Genomic DNA, 17,098 nt, shown 5'->3' on the forward strand with positions numbered 1-17,098 from the left:
TTATTATAGCTAAGGCATTTTTATCAATGCCTTTCTCCGCACTGCTGAGCCTGACACAGACTGAATCTTTCTCTGTAGCCCACGTTTGGACACCATTTGGAGCATTTAAAGACCCACTCCAGTAAACAGTGAAAATATTTCCTACTTAAGCCTTATCTCCATGAATCTAGGAATAAGTGAGAAACAATTGGACTCATTTTACCCTGCCATGTCACCAGTAGAGTGTCCGCAGGTCATAGATTTACTATTACCTTGTATTACCACATCTACTTCACGTTTCATCCCTCAACAATCTCCATAGCGAGCAGGGAACTCTGACCCTGTGAACGCTATGCCTGCCTGCCCCAGGACCAGAGGCACCAGTCAGAGAAAGGTTTTAGAGTATTTATCGGCGTTGCCACACGGAGGTAAGGCCAAGGCCTACTTACAGATATGATTAGCCTTGTACATGTAAAGGGAATACACTATCCTTGAACACTCTTTCTCTCTCTCTCTCTCTCTCTCTCTCGCTCTCTCGCTCTCTCTGTGTGTGTGTCTCTTCCTCCCATATCTCTCTCTCTCTCTCTCTCTTTGTCTTTCTCTGTCTCTCAGTGTTTCAAATACCCTTATTTGTCTGCTTGTGGCTTGAACCAACAAGCCATCGATCAACTGATTAAAACACTGTTTTGCAATAAAGGTCTCCAGTAGCCTCAACAGCACCCTATAGGGTAGCACCATGGTGTAGCCGGAGGACATCTATTTTCCATCCTCCTCTGGGTACATTGACTTAAATATAAAATCTAAGAGGCTCATGGAGCTCACCCCCTTCAATAGTCTTACACAGTAATTATGACGAATTCCGGAGTATGTCCTCCAACCTATCAGAGCTCTTGCAGTATGAACGGACATGTTGTCATCCAAAGGATTATAGAATGAATCTAGTACTGAAAGCATAAGCTACAGATAGCTAGCACTGCAGTGTGGTGAGTAGTTTACTCAAGGAGAGAGAGAGACAATAGTTTAACTGTTTTGAACAAATGCATTTCTTCATAAATGAAGGAGAAGCAGCAGAGTAAGAGAGAAGAATTTCATTATGTTTTTTTTCATTTTACTAATCTTAGTTTACCGTTCACTTACTTAGTTAAAGCAGCTCATTTAGCCTACTCAACAACCGGATTCAAACAAAGAGGAATGCAATTTATGTTAGCTATCTGGCTAACTCTTCCAAGTCAAGGTAAACTTTAGTTTTTATAAATGTATTGCCACCGGGGCCCGCCGATGTAACTGCTAAACTGCTTGCTGTACACAGTACTGCGTGATTGTACACATGGATTGGATTGTGGGTTTACTTCCGCGTTAGTTCTAGTTTGTCGATTAGCTTTAACTTTAATATGGTGACAACGATGTAGGATGTGTAGCGGTAAGCGGTTATGGTACAAAGGATTGGCTTGGAGAGATTTTTGTACCTGGTCACAGACAGCTGTTGTGTTGTGCACTAAAGTCCACAAGCGAAGTGAAAAGTTGAGAGCGTGTAGTTGGGAGGAGGAATTCTACAACAAGAAAAGTGACGATGCTGTATGTGGTTGTTATGAAATTGAACTGTGTGAACTGGGTGATCAGGGGTGTATTCATTCCGCCGATTCTGTTGCAAAACGTTTCTTAAACAGAAGCAAACTAAACAAAACGGGGAGAGACCTACCTGAATTTGTCCAATAGGAACTCTCTGTTTGGACTAATGACTACACCCAAGATCAGCTAGATGCAGGCAAGAGTGTGCAAGGCGTTATTGAATGTGTCACTGTCTGTCACCTTGATTACTCCAGTTTGTCTCTCGACCTGTGCAACTACGTTATAAACTTTTATTTGTAGGTTGTAGCAACCTCATGATGGGTATAGATAGGGCAAATTCGAGTATCATGTAGCAGCCTAAACCTATCGATGTTACATTGAGCTGGGTGAATGGAATATGAATGGCAGTCCTTCAATATGATGTAATAGAAATAAGGCTATGCTCATAAAACTATTTTCCTCCCTAATATTAAACTGCACTGACCTCCACTGATGTGGGTGGAGCAGCAGAATTGCATGGCTGCTGAAAACTATGACATCCCACATTGGAGACTTTGGGAGTCGACGTGTCACTGACCTGAATATGCCCTATCTAGACTGACAGCTTACTCCCAGGCACTCAGAGTCACTCAGTGTTAACTCAGCGTTACTAGCGAGTCAGCCCTGTATTTTCAATCCATTAAGTTCACTGATCTCTTCACCATTCAGAGTAATCATTGATTTTATCCTCCTAAAAATCGGCCTACTGTAGCACCCAGTGCGAATATTGATTGATCCTCATTTAAGAGAGTGATCAACCCTAAAGTAGATAGACTTCCCCAAAAATATCAGGTGTATTATGTAGGCCTCTTGGCCGTGTAGTATTTTAATAACACGAATGTCTGAACGAACCAGTGCTAGCTGCTTTCAGAATGCACCATTAGCACAGCACTCCTCAGTCACAGGGCAGGCTGCTTTATATTTTGGACCCTGAGTCATAGTGACATATTGTGACACCTCTGCAGCAGCCAAATCACTGAAGCACCCTCCACCCTCCCTCCGTCCATCAGTCCCTATTCCCGGTGCTGGGTTTTTTTCGTGCAGTGCACTCTCTCTGATGGATCAATAACCGCTTATATAACGGGCCTCGTTGGTGCCGGTTTGAGCTGGAGATGGGATTCCAGCTGACTGGAGCACGTGATGCAGATTCTGGGTGTGGATGATGACCCACATTCTCTCCCCCTTCCCCTCTACAACATCACCCATTCCTCCCCCCTATGCTCTCCCCCAATAACCACAACTCTCAACCCCCAGGAAAGCAGGTAGAGAGCGAGAGAGAGAGCAAGAGAGATAGCGAGAGAGAGAGAGACAGAGAGAGAGAGAGAGAGAGAGAGAGAGAGAGAGAGAGAGAGAGAGACAGACAGACAGAGAGAGACAGAGAGCGAGAGAGATACGCAGGCAGCTCCAAACAGGGCAGTACTGTGAGAAGCCTGGTCCGGCAGCTGATATATCGATTTTTTTGGCAGTGGCTCATGACATAACTGTTGGGATGTTCATGGAACATCCAAACCACAAACACACAGACACACACACACACACGCACTTAGCAATAGTAGAAAGGGCATATGATAGGAAACCACTTAGAGGCGTTGAATCTATCCTTTTCTCAGGGTCTCTGGGTTTTGAATGGAGGGGAACTTTATTGAAAAAGCAGTCAGCCATGCAGCTGTACTGTACTACTGAGAGGTGAGATGACCTTGGATAATGATGTCACCAAGCCAAGTAACTAGTGTTTCTACTTTGTGCCTTCGTTTTGCCCTGCCCTGTGTGTCACACTGTTCCATTGGTGTTATAGAAACAGTCTTATCTTGAACAACTTCACACACCCCTGTTCAGCACCACCCAAAGCTTTTCAGGAAAATACATTTACAAAACATAAAGACATTTTTCTGTGTCTTCCACTAACTCTAAGGACTCAAAACCTGCCAATGCAACCCAGAAAAAAATGATGTTTCGTAATAGATAATAAAATGCTATTCTTGCATTACTGCTCTATTCCATAAATGTTTGTGCAGGAATAAAGCGCGGGAGCATACTGTGTACAGACTTTTCCTTCTTTTAGAAAAACATGAACCAACCATCTACTCTTTGTGACGGTGACAGCATCATTGAGGTGTCAGGGTTTTCCCCTGTGCCGTGAGAATCCCCTGAGGTGAAGCTTATCTTAGGAGAATGTCACCTCGACCAGTCTGACCTGCAATTACTATAAGCTGATTTGGACCAGCAGCACCACCCGAATTTTTTAAAACATTCTTATTTTAACTAGGCAAGTCAGTTAATAACACATTTTTATTTACAATGACAGCCTACCGGGGAACAGTGGGTTAACTGCCTTGTTCAGGGGCAGAATGACAGATTTTTACTTTGTCACCTCTGGGATTCAATCCAGCAACATTTCGGTTACTGGCCCAACACTCTAACCACTAGGCTACCTGCTGCCCCATTAAAAGCCTTCATGAACGCTTTACAAAGCCAATAGATGTTTCTGAAATTGTTCATAAGTACTCTGCTCTTTCTGCAGCACCCCATTGAAATACATTGTGATGAAAAGTCATCTTTAATCAAGGTCCTGTGGAAACTGAAGCACGAAGCCAGAAGACGTTATAGACAGCCATTTTGTTTTTAGGAGTGTTGTTTTTAAGAGTTCGTCCACAGCCAAGATAATACCGAACATGGAAAGTAACTAATCACCTCAGAGACCAGACATGCACTCATTGGGTAATAATTATGACTCAACCTGAGACAAACCCTGTAGCGCTCAGAGGTGAGACAAATCCTGACTTGTGTCCTGTCCAGGGGCGAAAACTCGATATCAACTTTGGAGGGGACAATTACATGAAATTTTCTCAAGAGCAATTCCTGAGGGGGACACCAAAAGTAGTGCTGTAACACAGCCTACATTGTAATATGGTAAATGTATATTGAGGAACCAAAGAAATAAGGTGTTTGCCGTACTCCTAACTACCGGTACCCAAAACTACACAACTAATCACAACAGCAATACCATTGCCTTTAACAAATCTTGGTTCAGTCACCAGTTTAAGTTGAGAGTGGGGGTATCCATGGCATTTTCCAATTATGTTCCTATTTTACAAGTCCAAAAAATTGAGAACCTTTCATAATGTTGCCAAACAAAGACTCAACAAACTTACCTGAGACTCCGTCTCTGCCGGTCTGTCCCTGCATATCTGTCCCCAACTCTGCTGTCTGTGTGCCATCTGTTGCCTGCTCTGCCTAATGACATCATTGTGAAACATTTCCATTAGAATTTCATTTATTTCTTATGAACATTTTATCAACTAGTCTTTGAGATATTAGGCTACGAGGGTTCTTACTTTGCATTTTGGTGTACTGAAAAATACTCTGATGTCCGTCTTTTATTTTTCTGCCATTTTTCTACCTGGCTGGCTGGCTACACACACACACAGTGTGTAGGTTATTTACAGTAGGAGATGGGCTTCTATCATCTTATCTTTTATCATTCTATTTGGGCTTCGATCTAAAAGGTAGCTAGCTAGCAAATGTGAAACGGATTACGGAGTTGACAGCTGTATGAGTTCACCATTTACACAACATATGCTGCAACCTTTTGTAATTTTAATAGTTTATTTCATATTGGCTGGCTTCCAACAATAGCTGAATTTGCAAAGCTAGCGAGCACCAATTCCGTTTCAGTGGTGTTTGCTATAATCTTTGCTACCCGGGTTAAATAAAGGTGAAATAAAATAAATTAATAAAAGTTCACTTGCGACAATTTAGCTTTTGCAACGAGACCATTAAATATATTTAAGACAATGGTAGAAGAGAGTGTAGTTCTGTTCAGTTTGGACTTCAGTTTATCGCTAACCTTATCACAGGGACTTTGAAGCACTAATTTACATCATCTGCATGCTGATTCTTGGAATAAATTGACGATAGCAAAGATTCCATCTTTGACGAGGCCACATAAATGGAATAGGTACTGGCTAGCTTAATCTTTAATATTTGCGCGCTAGCTCTGCATATTCAGCTAGTGTGTGTGCGCAATTGACTGGATTAACCTCACGTCAGTTACGTTCATTGAGTGCCTTTCAGACAGTAGACACGACCTGTTACCTTGCCAACAAAGGAACTGGCAGTGGATCAAACCATTGTGAGGCAAAGGGTGGGGGGGTTGCAATCTTTTGAAACTTAAAAACGCGCTATTAAGTGTCTATAATCAGCACAATTGCTTTCATTGCGTATTATTAATATTATTTAAATTACATAGTTATGTTTCAGTGATATATTGGTGGGGACAAATCATATTTTTCCCAGGATGGGGGGGTCGTGGTCCCCCCGTCCCCCCCGGGATTTCCGTCCCTGGTCCTGTCCAGGTTCAGAGGTGAGACAAATCCTGACTTGTGTCCTGTCCAGGTTCAGAGGTGAGACAAATCCTGACTTGTGTCCTGTCCAGGTTCAGAGGTGAGACAAATCCTGACTTGTGTCCTGTCCAGGTTCAGCGGTGAGACAAATCCTGACTTGTGTCTTGTCCGTGTTCAAAGGTGAGAGGAGATAGGGAATCAAAGAGAGGGAATGGTTCTGTCATGACTACAACACAAAGCATATATATTTGAGGGAGATTTTTTGGTAACCACTTTTTCAAAGATGGGATGTTACCAAGAGCCAAACCCCGTCGTCAGGCCGTTTTCTTGCCTCTGATACAGACTGTGGGCATGGCTTTTGTCGGATATCATCTATAGCAGTGATCTTCAAGGCATTCCTAGTCGATCATCAAATATTTCTGTAGAAAAGCCAACGAACGATAAAGGCTTGCGCTCCTTTTTTAAAGCTGTGTTGAGCTGTTGCCGGTAGGTGCACTTGATTCAAAAGTCCTGCGCACTGGGTAAGCAAAGTGTTCCCATGAGACAAACTCCGCCTACCCGGCGGACCGGCAAATCTGTGACTAAATCGAGTGCACCTACTGCGCTGCCCAATCGGATAGCTCAAATCACCGTGGCTACAGAGCTTCCATGACCCTGGCTACAGCCAAGTTTAATAGGCTACTAGCCTACATAAGAATTAATAACTTTTAAAACCATGACCACGGAGAGACTGTCAATGAATGCAGCAAAAAACTACTTTTTTTATGAGTGAGTTCATGTTTAAGTTTATATTCAGCACTATTACAAAACGCACTTCTCCGCAGATGCAATGAATGAGTCGATAGCCCTGCGTTTTATTATTATTAGCAGCTCGTCGTGTCGATTTTAATATGATGGAATATTTAACTTTCTCTGGTCATAGGAACAACATGAATTTGTGCATGAGGCAGATGCGGTGCGACTCGAGTTTGGCCATCAGGTGGAAGACGGTGTCCCCTCTCTCTGGTCAGTCTCACCAGAGGAAAGGAAGGAGAGTGCAGGGACCGTGAGAGGCGGTTGGGATTTTTTTTTGAACGGTCATCCAACTCGGAATTCCAAGTCGGAAACTCGGGCATCTTTCTAGAGCTCCGACTTTTCGACCTGAAGGTCACTGACGTGGTGATGTGACCTCGTTGACAATCAGATGCAGATACCATCAGTCCAGTAAAATAAAAAAGCTAATTATTTCAATTCATGCTCCACAGTGCCTCACAAGTGCTAAACCAACTGATATATTTTGTTATCAAAGCTCGAGTTTTGAAATATAATATGATCTGATTAACAATATTGGCAGGCCAATCATATAGCCAATATGGTGTGATAATGTATTAGGCCTACTGCCCAAACCTCATTCCTATTAAACTGTTTGTGTGGGTTAATGTCATTTTTTTAAATCTGAGCGGTAGATCTCAGCTTGCTTTTTGACTGCAAAAGTGATCTTGACTAAGAAAAGGTTGGTGACCACTAGTCTATAGCATATAGAGGAAGTGTATAGGACTCAGTTCAACTGTGAGACTGTGGGGCTTGTCCTGCTGCTGCGTCAGTCAGCCGCCCACTAGCGTCTAGCATAGCGGAACAGTATGACTCATCAGCATCTTGTGTTTCCTGCTGCTATAAATAGACAATCATTCATTCCTGGAACATACTGACGATAGGAACCCCTCATCCTATGTCTCACTGGGACCTCATTCAACTATATGGCTTTCTAGGTACACTGCGATACCTTTTAAAGCCAACAGCTATGTTTGAAAAGTCACGTTATTGCACTATAATCCACTTTTGACTTTTTTGTTTGTTTCATATGCCCTCTATGTTACATGGTTGGTGTTACATTGAGCTATGTGCTCCATAGTAAGTGTTACATTTAACTATGCAGTTCTCCTCAACGGTTTTCAGCCAGTGAACTCTCTCCTGCCTACCTTGTCTGAAGGTCTGTCTGGTCTCTATATCAATCTCTCTCTGATGCCCACAGCTGGAATCAACAGGCTGGAGGATAGAAGCAGACAGAAGGGAGAGATGGAATGCGAAAGAGGGGGAGAGGAGTATGACACGGAGGAGGGGACGGGGACGGGCGGAATTGGATGTTGATGAGACACAAACACACACAGCGACTCACATACCCTTGTGCCACCAATCCAGCCTGCTCTGCCCTGCCCTGCCCTCTGCATTATTTTGGGGAAGATGAGTGTAAATGTGAAGGCCTTTGAAGGTTGCGTTGGGACAAAGAGAAAGGCAGATGTCTGTCTGGATTCAAAGCATATTTCCCTCTCTCTTTCTTGCCCTCTATCTCTCATCCTCTCTTCCCTTCTATCTCCCTTTCTCTCTTTCTCACTCTCCCTTCCTCTCCCTGTATCGCTCCCCCCGCTTTCTCTCTCTCTGTCTATCTCCCTCTCTCTCTCTGCCCTCCCTTCCCCTCCAGCCTCCAGCTGAGAGTGAACGCAGATCCAGGACAGCTCAGGACAGTTAAGGACAGGCAGGGAGACAGGGCAGCGAGGCGCAAAGGGCACTGTACCATCCTCTGGAGGAGACTGAGGATCCCACTGATACAGTATGACAGCCTGACTTGGCAAAACTGTCTGGGGTGGGGGGAATTTGAGTGTAAGTGTGTTTGTGTGTGAGAGTGTGTGAGAGATGGAGAGAGAGAGTGTGTGTGTGTGTGTGTGTGTGTGTTGTTTTGGTTTTACTATCCTTTTGGGGACCAGAAGTATGGAAAAGTGGGGACATTTTGCCAGTTCCCACAAGGAAATGTATTTCAGGGGTTAGATTTAAGGTTAGAGTTAAGTTAAGGGTTAGATTCAGGGTTAGGGGTTAGGTTTAGGGTTAGGGAAAATAGGACTTTGAATGGGAATCAATTGTTTGATCCGCACAAAGATAGTAAAACAAACGTGTGTGTGTGAGAGAGAGAGAGAGAGAGAGAGAAAGATTGTGCATGTCAGGTGTGTTTGTAAGAGAATGGTTGTGTCTGTGTGTGGAGATTTTATCATTTAGAAACTAGCAGGTCATGTGCTGCTTTTTTCTTATGCATCGCTGTGAAACACCTGAACAAACAGGCCGACTAGAACAAGGCACAACTTTTACAGCACAGACACTATCCTTGTGACGTCTTTGAGGCCAGGGCATGTGTGTGTGTGTTTGTATGTGCGTGTATACCTGCCTACATGTGTGTGCTTGACACAGCGCCATTCGTCATAGCATCCCTGGGAAGAGGGTGCTAACAGGACTCACAGACCACACTGCCTGGATTACACAATGCAGGAAGGTTCCACAATAAGAGAGAGAGGGGGCGGGGTTGGAGTGAGAGTGATAGAGAGAGACAGAGAGACAGAAAAAGAAAGGAGAAGGGAGAAGAAGAGAGAGAGCGTGTGGTGGTGGTTTGTGAGAGAGACAGAGAAAGAGAGGAGAAGGGAGAGGGAGAAAGGGAGAGAAGGAGAGGGGGGGCGAGATAGAGATGAAGACAAAAGGGCTTTATTTTCAGACAGAAATACTCCTCAGTTTCACCAGCTGAAGAAGACGGATGTAGAGATCCTAGGCTGGCATGGTTACACGTGGTCTACGGTCGTGAGGCCGGTTGGACGCACTGACATATTCTCTAAAATGACGTTGGAGGCGACTTATGGTAGAGAAATTAACATTAAATTCTCTGGCAACAGCTCTGGTGGACATTCCTGCAGTCAGCATGCCATTGCACACTCCCTCAAAACTTGAGACATCTGTGACATTGTGTTGTGTGACAGAACTACACATTTTAGAGTGGCCTTTTATTGTCCCCAGCACATGGTCCACCTGTGTAATGATCATGCTGTTTAATAAGTTTCTTGATATGTCGCACCTGTCAGGTGGATGGAATGTTTTGGCAAAGTTGAAATGCTCACAGGGATGTAAAACAATTTGGGCACAACATTTGAGAGAAATAAGGTTTCTGTGCATCAGGAACATTTCTGGGATCTTTTATTTCAGCTCATGAAACATAGTCCCAACACTTTACATGTTGTGTTTATATATTTGTTTAGTATATAGAGGGGGAATGGAGAGAGCTTTTATTCAAATATCCAAACCCAGCCTACCAAACAGTGAACTGATAGCTGCCACAGACTGGAAAGCGACATTGTGTAAGTGTTCTCTCGCAACCCCTCTCTCTTTCCTCCCTCCAGAGACATCAAATTATATTGTTTTCTTCCATCGCAATGAGTTAAACCACATTTTCACATGATAATAATTTAGCATTTCACAAACAAAGCCCCTCTCTCTCTCTCTCTCTCTCTCTCTCTCTCTCTCTCTCTCTCTCTCTTTCTCTTTCTCTCTCTCTCGACTTCAGATCTGTTTGGCTTGGGTGTCAAGCGTAGTTCAGCCCTGCTAAGGAACAGAGAGTGACAATCACAAAGCTATCCAGCTAGCACATTCGGTTCCTTGGAAGTTGTGGGAAAGTATTTTTTTAGTTTGACATTGGTTGTGAGAAGAAAGCCATAAGTTTCCTGATCGATAAAACTGAATGTTCTGACAACATAAGTGAAAAACCCCCACAAAAAACAAAGGCTCATGTAGGCTATCCTCACACGTTTGTTCACTCACAAATTAATTCCAGCAGCCAAACAGTACTCTGTGCACCCGCCATTTGATGAATGGAAAGAAACATCTGTTAAAACACCCAATTAGTTTAATGACATTCGACGATTGATGACATTCAGCGATTGAATTGATGCGTCTGCTGCTGTCCGGGCGCTTCAGTCTCGGCCAGTCATCTCCTCCATGGAAAATGTCAGTGTTCTCATCAAACCACACAGCATTTTGGAGTGTATATACCACCTGTTTTCAAGTCCATTCGCTCATTTTTCATGTGGCTGACATTCGGTCACGATAAATAATGTTGTAAAAGCCTACAGTTTTCTTGACATTTTGTTTTAATTATTGTGATAGTCTCATGTTTTACCGGTACGGCATACCCCCACAATTTATTTGTCTGTGACACCGTACGGGGCCGTACCGGACCGTATCGGCTTACTTTCACCCCTGGAGCTAAGAAACATATGGTTCTCAGAACATTATGTGCTAGCTGGGTACCTAGCTGTCACATGGCATTAGCTCTCTCCCATAGTGTCTGGCTACCCTCCCTTAGCTTCAGGCACGGGCGTTAACACACAAGTCCTTAAACCTGAACCTTAGCTACACATGATATTACAAACAGAAATTCATGTACTAGCTAGCATAGAGAATAACAACGCTTTTCCTTGCAGATATCCCCACACCACACCCAATATGCCCCATAGCCATTTAACCCTTTACACTCGTGGGAATTGGCCTATATGGATTGGGCTATGTTGAAATGTTTCTTACAGAAGAATTATGGAAAGCATTTAGATAACCATGGTAGCAATTAAAAGGGGACAGTTTGGAGATTATGGGGAAATTATTAGACTAAAGGTGAGGACACAACAGTTCACCTGACACAAGGCTGAATCCAAACATTACACTGTAGATACATTCAACAATATGATGAGAATATTCTTGGAAAATATGGGCTAGGTACAACATAAGACAAAAAAAATACAAGGGTTTGAGTGAGAGGTCAAACTGGTGTCTCCAAGTGACCACACACCTCTCCAATTGTACACAATCCAAACATTAGACAGTGTAACAGTTCCTAAGTAATATTAATGCACTTTTATGACTCAGAGAAGAGCTTTTTGAGCTCTCCTAGCTTTGCCGTTGAGGAACTAGAGAAAGCACATTTGTAGTTGTTTTGATTGGAACACAGACCTGCATCACACAATTACTGTTGTTGTTTACACAATCCAAAAGCGTTACATTATAAATCGCAGTCTGGGTCGGGGAAAGCTTGTTCTATTGCCAACATGATTAGCTAAATGATAAAATATGATCTTAAGGTGTGAGGATTTCACAAGGCAATGCAGAGAAGCAGATAATGTTGATGCGCATAGAATGGAGTCATGAGTGAATTCAGATGTGTGGTCCATGGCAAATTATCTTCAAAATACAACAAACATAGGCTCATTCTGTTCAGGACAACCCAGGGTTTAATGCCATGTCATCTTGTAACTGTTCATCAAACATCGTGGTAATAAACGTTGACACTGTATATTACATTAGGAGACCCAGCCTACAAAGGGAAACCCAGCGTCGAGCTGCCCAGTGACGCGAGCATACCAGACGGGCTAAATATATTTTGTGCTCGCTTCGAGGCAAGCAACACTGAAGCATGCATGAGATCACCAGCTGTTCCATACGATTGTGTGATCACACTCTCCGTAGCCGATGTGAGCAAGAAGTTTAAACATGTCAACATTCACAAGGCCACGAGGTCAGACGGATTACTTGGACGTGTACTCAGAGCATGCGCTGACCAACTGGCAAGTGTCTTCACTGACATTTCTAACCTCTCCCTGACCAAGTCTGTAATACCTACATGTTTCAAGCAGACCACCATAGTCCCGGTGCCCAAGAAAGTGAAGGTAACCCGCCTAAATGACTATCGCCCTATAGCACTCACGTTGGTAGCCATGAAGTGCTTTGAAAGGCTGGTCATGGCTCACATCAACACCATCATCACGGAAATCCTCGGCCCACTCCAATTTGCATACCGCCCCAACAGATCCACAGATGACGCAATCTCAATCGCACTCCACACTGCCCTTTCCCACCTGGACAAAAGGAACACCTATGTGAGAATACTGTTCATTGACTATAGCTCAGCATTCAAAACCATAGTGCTGACAAAGCTCATCACTAAGCTAAGGACCCTGGGACTAAACACCTCCCTCTTCAAATGGATCCTGGACTTCCTGACGGGCCCTCCACAGGTGGTAAGGGTAGGCGACAACACATCTGCCATGCTGATCCTCAACACAGGGGCCCCTCAGGGGTGCTTGCTAAGTCCCCACCTGTACTCCCTGTTCACCAACAACTGCGTGGCCAAGCACAACTCCAACACCATCATTAAGTTTACTAACGACACAACGGTGGTAGGCCTGATCACCGACAACGATGAGTTAGCCTATAGGGAGGAGGACAGAGACCTGGCAGTGTGGTGCCAGGACAACAACTTCTCCCTCAACGTGAGCAAGACAAAGGAGCTGATCGTGGACTACAGGAAAAGGAGGGCCGAACTAGCCCCCATCGATGGGGCTGTAGTGGAGCGGGTCGAGAGTTTCAAGTTCCTTGGTGTCCACATCACCAACAATCTATCATGGTCCAAACACACCAAGAAAGTCGTGAAGAGGGCACGACCACACCTTTTCCCCCTCAGGAGACTGAAAAGATTTGGCATGGGTCCCCAGATCCTCAAAAAGTTCTACAGCTGCACCATCGAGAGCATCCCGACCAGTTGCATCACCGCCTGGTATGGCAACTGGTCGGCATCTGACTGTAGGGCGCTACAGAGAGTAGTGCGTACAGCCCAATACATCATTGGGGCCAAGCTTCCTGCCGTACAGGACCTACAGTTGAAGTCAGAAGTTTACATACACCTTAGCCAAATACATTTAAACTCAGTTTTTCACATTTCCTGACATTTAATCCTAGTAAAAATTCCCTGTCTTAGGTCAATTAGGATCACCTCTTTATTTTAAGAATGTGAAATGTCAGAATAATAGTAGAGAGAATGACTTATTTAAATTTGTATTTATTTCATCACATTCTCAGTGGGTCAGAAGATTACATACACCCATTTAGTATTTGGTAGAATTGCCTTTAAATTGTTTAACTTAGAGCTGGTGTAACTGAGTCAGGTTTGTAGGCCTCCTTGCTCGCACACGCTTTTTCAGCTCTGCCCACAAATTTTCTATAGGATGAAGGTCAGGGCTTTGTGATGGCTACTCCAATACCTTGACTTTGTTGTCCTTAAGCCATTTTGCCACAACCTTGGAAGTATGCTTGGGGTTATTGTTCATTTGGAAGACCCATTTGCGACCAAGCTTTAACTTCCTGACTGATGTCTTGAGATGTTGCTTCAATGTATCCACATCATTTTCCCACCTCATGATGCCATCTATTTTGTGAAGTGCACCAGTCCCTCCTGCAGCAAAGCACCCCCACAACATGATGCTGCCACCCCCATGCTTCACGGTTAGGTTTGTGTTTTCTTGGTGACTATGGTCCCAGCTGCCTTGAGATCATTGACAAGATCCCCCCGTGAAGTTCTGGGCTGATTCCTCACCATTCTCATGATCATTGCAACCCCACGAGGTAAGATCTTGCATGGAGCCCCAGGCCGAGGGATATTGACAGTTCTTTTGTGTTTCTTCCATTTGCGAATAATCGCACCAAATGTTGTCACCTTCTCACCAAGCTGCTTGGCGATGGTCTTGTAGCCCATTCCAGCCTTGTGTAGGTCTACAATCTTGTCACTGACATCCTTGGAGAGCTCTTTGGTATTGGCCATGGTGGAGAGTTTGGAATCTGATTGATTGATTGCTTCTGTGGACAGGTGTCTTTTTTACAGGTAACAAGCTGCGGTTAGGAGCACTCCCTTTAAGAGTGTGCTCCTAATCTCAGCTCGTTACCTGTATAAAAGACACCTGGGAGCCAGAAATCTTTCTGATTGAGAGGGGGTCAAATACTTATTTCCCTCATTAAAATGCAAATCAATTTATAACATTTTTGACATGCCTTTTTCTGGATATTTTTGTTGTTATTCTGTCTCTCACTGTTCAAATAAACCTACCATTAAAATTATAGGCTGATCCTTTCTTTATCAGTGGGCAAACGTACAAAATCAGCCGGGGATGAAATACTTTTTTCCCCCACTGTAGGATTGATGATTTGATGTGCTATCTACAGTAAATAGAGAAGGCTTTCCTTAGCAGATATCACAACACCCAAACCTAACACAGAACCATATAGAATTTGATGTAATAGCTAGCTAGGCCTTTCCTAGCAGATATCCCCACACCACACCCAATATGCCTATGGAATGTGTCTGCAGAGGAATGTGCTAAAGGCTAGTATGCACCACAAATATTCTGCTTGAGATGGAGCTACTCACACATCACCAACCCACCTGAGAGTGAGGAGAGGAGGGGAGGAGAGGATTGGGTGTGGGGAGAGAGATGGGAGGAGAGGGGAGGGGGGAGAGAAGGAGTGAGGGGGTGAGGGTGGTGGAGGAGAAGGGGAAGAGAGAAGAGGGGGAGTAGAAGGAGAGAGGAGGTGCAACAGGGTTGAAAAAGCTCCAGATGAGCAGATGTTTTCCTGATGATGTGACATGTGAGATTTTTGTGTTTATTTATGTTTTTCAGAAGTACTGCCTTGGCTGGCAGTCACAGATTCTTTGAAGTTTATGCAGCTGTACATATTGGCATGTAAGGGCAACATATTGGATTAGAGGAGAGACTTGGAATCCGAGCTACATCGGATAGGCCAAGCTAAACTTCATCACTGCAAATGAGAACAGTAAGAGAGCGACCCAAAGTGACTGGTGTCAAATTCACTGGTCCGTGTGAAATAGAACACATTACACACATTATTGATATATGACCTGAGGGTGGACATAGGCTGAATACTGGATATACTGTAACTACAAGTCCATAATCTCTGCTCTGCACACATATTGTATGCATACTTGCATTTAAAAGTACAGTATATGAATTAATGACTTTATTGATTTGATTTAATACACATAATTCTGTGCATTTTTGGCACAAAATAAATGTATCACTTCCCTGATTAGATTTACTTGTGACTCGGCAGATATCTTTTTAAACCAGGGCTATATCTGGCCTCCATGTGCTGTGCTCCAGTTTCTCAGCCAAAAGCAGCAGAGATATAGCTGCGTCATTGTGTCTTTTAGGCAGTCTCTCAGAGAGAGAAACCATTCAGAAACCCACCCAGTGCTGCCACCTTCTGGACACTAGAGGTTTGTGGGACGTGGTCTTAATGACATCATTGTGATGGGTAAATAGATCAGATGATAACGCCAAAGTAAGAGCATCATTAGAAATGTAGGTCATGCATACAGGTCTTAGGAGAGCCATAAAGGCTTTATATGGCTCTGTTCTGGTTGTTAGGCGATATGCCCTTCACACAATATAACCTGTTCATAGGGGTGGAAACGTATGCTCTATTAATGTATTAATATACTATATTAATATACTAATATAATCTCCACCCGGCACAGCCAGAAGAGGACTGGCCACCCCTCATAGCCTGGTTCCTCTCTAGGTTTCTTCCTAGGTTCTGGCCTTTCTATGGAGTTTTTCCTAGCCACTGTGCTTCTACACCTGCGTTGCTTGCTGTTTGGGGTTTTAGGCTGGGTTTCTGCACAGCACTTTGAGATATCAGCTGATGTAAGAAGGGCTTTATAAATACATTTGATTTGATTAATGTTGCTGTTGTTTTATGTTCGTTATTCAGACTCTTTTCTGTGAATTATATCACAGGTACTCCTTGAATCATTACAATAATGTATGCTTTCATTGAGTGCATTATAAAATGTATAAAAAGTGACTGCCAGCATTTTGCAACATTTCTTAAAACGGTCTCGTGAAAATCAAGATAGATTAATCTGTAGCTGTGTTGAGTACCGTATCCATTCGTCATAACGTTGTTTACATTCAATGCTGAATTAGAGGCTGTGAGAAGATACTAATGCTATCTATACCAGAGGCTTCGGCTTTTCAAAAACTTGTGGAATGTCACTTGCACCCAACAGCCACTAGATGACCCTCCTTACTTTAGGGACATTTTACAGTACAGCAACACAGCACTAGCCTACTTCACTTAGTCATCAAACAAATCCCATTATAATATCCTCTCTATTCCAAAGCAGGTTTTCTCACTGACATATGCATATATCTTGATTATATCAATGGACTAGCTTATTATAAACTATGTAAGATAATGAAATATCAATCAATGCAAATTCAATTGGACAGACACAGACGTTGGGGCTGGAATTAAATAAGCAAAGTGTTAAAGGTCAATCCAATGTTAACAACTTAATTGGACCGGGAGGCTGAGAGGCCTGGTGGTTATTGTTTCTGTCTCCCCTATGTCTGTCTTCTCCAGTTGACATTACAGTAAATGAAAACTAACAACAAAAGAATGAGCATTCTAGGCAGGCTGCTTCGGCTCATTGTCATTTGTAGAACCAGAAAGAGTGTTGTAACAAATAACAGTGG

General features: G+C 43.5%; 1 long non-coding RNA gene across 1 annotated transcript in view; it reads left to right on the forward strand.

The window, feature by feature from the left end:
• The window catches only part of LOC106612844 (uncharacterized), an 84,439-nt gene extending 75,720 nt beyond the window's left edge, over nt 1-8,719 (forward strand). The window contains exon 3 of the long non-coding RNA XR_001330375.2: nt 8,389-8,719. This is a non-coding gene — a long non-coding RNA (uncharacterized lncRNA). The remainder of the gene's footprint in view (nt 1-8,388) is intronic.
• The last annotated feature ends 8,379 nt before the right edge of the window (nt 8,720-17,098 follow it).

This window comes from Salmo salar, chromosome ssa09, assembly GCF_905237065.1.
Source record: "Salmo salar chromosome ssa09, Ssal_v3.1, whole genome shotgun sequence".
NCBI classification, from domain to species: domain Eukaryota; kingdom Metazoa; phylum Chordata; class Actinopteri; order Salmoniformes; family Salmonidae; genus Salmo; species Salmo salar.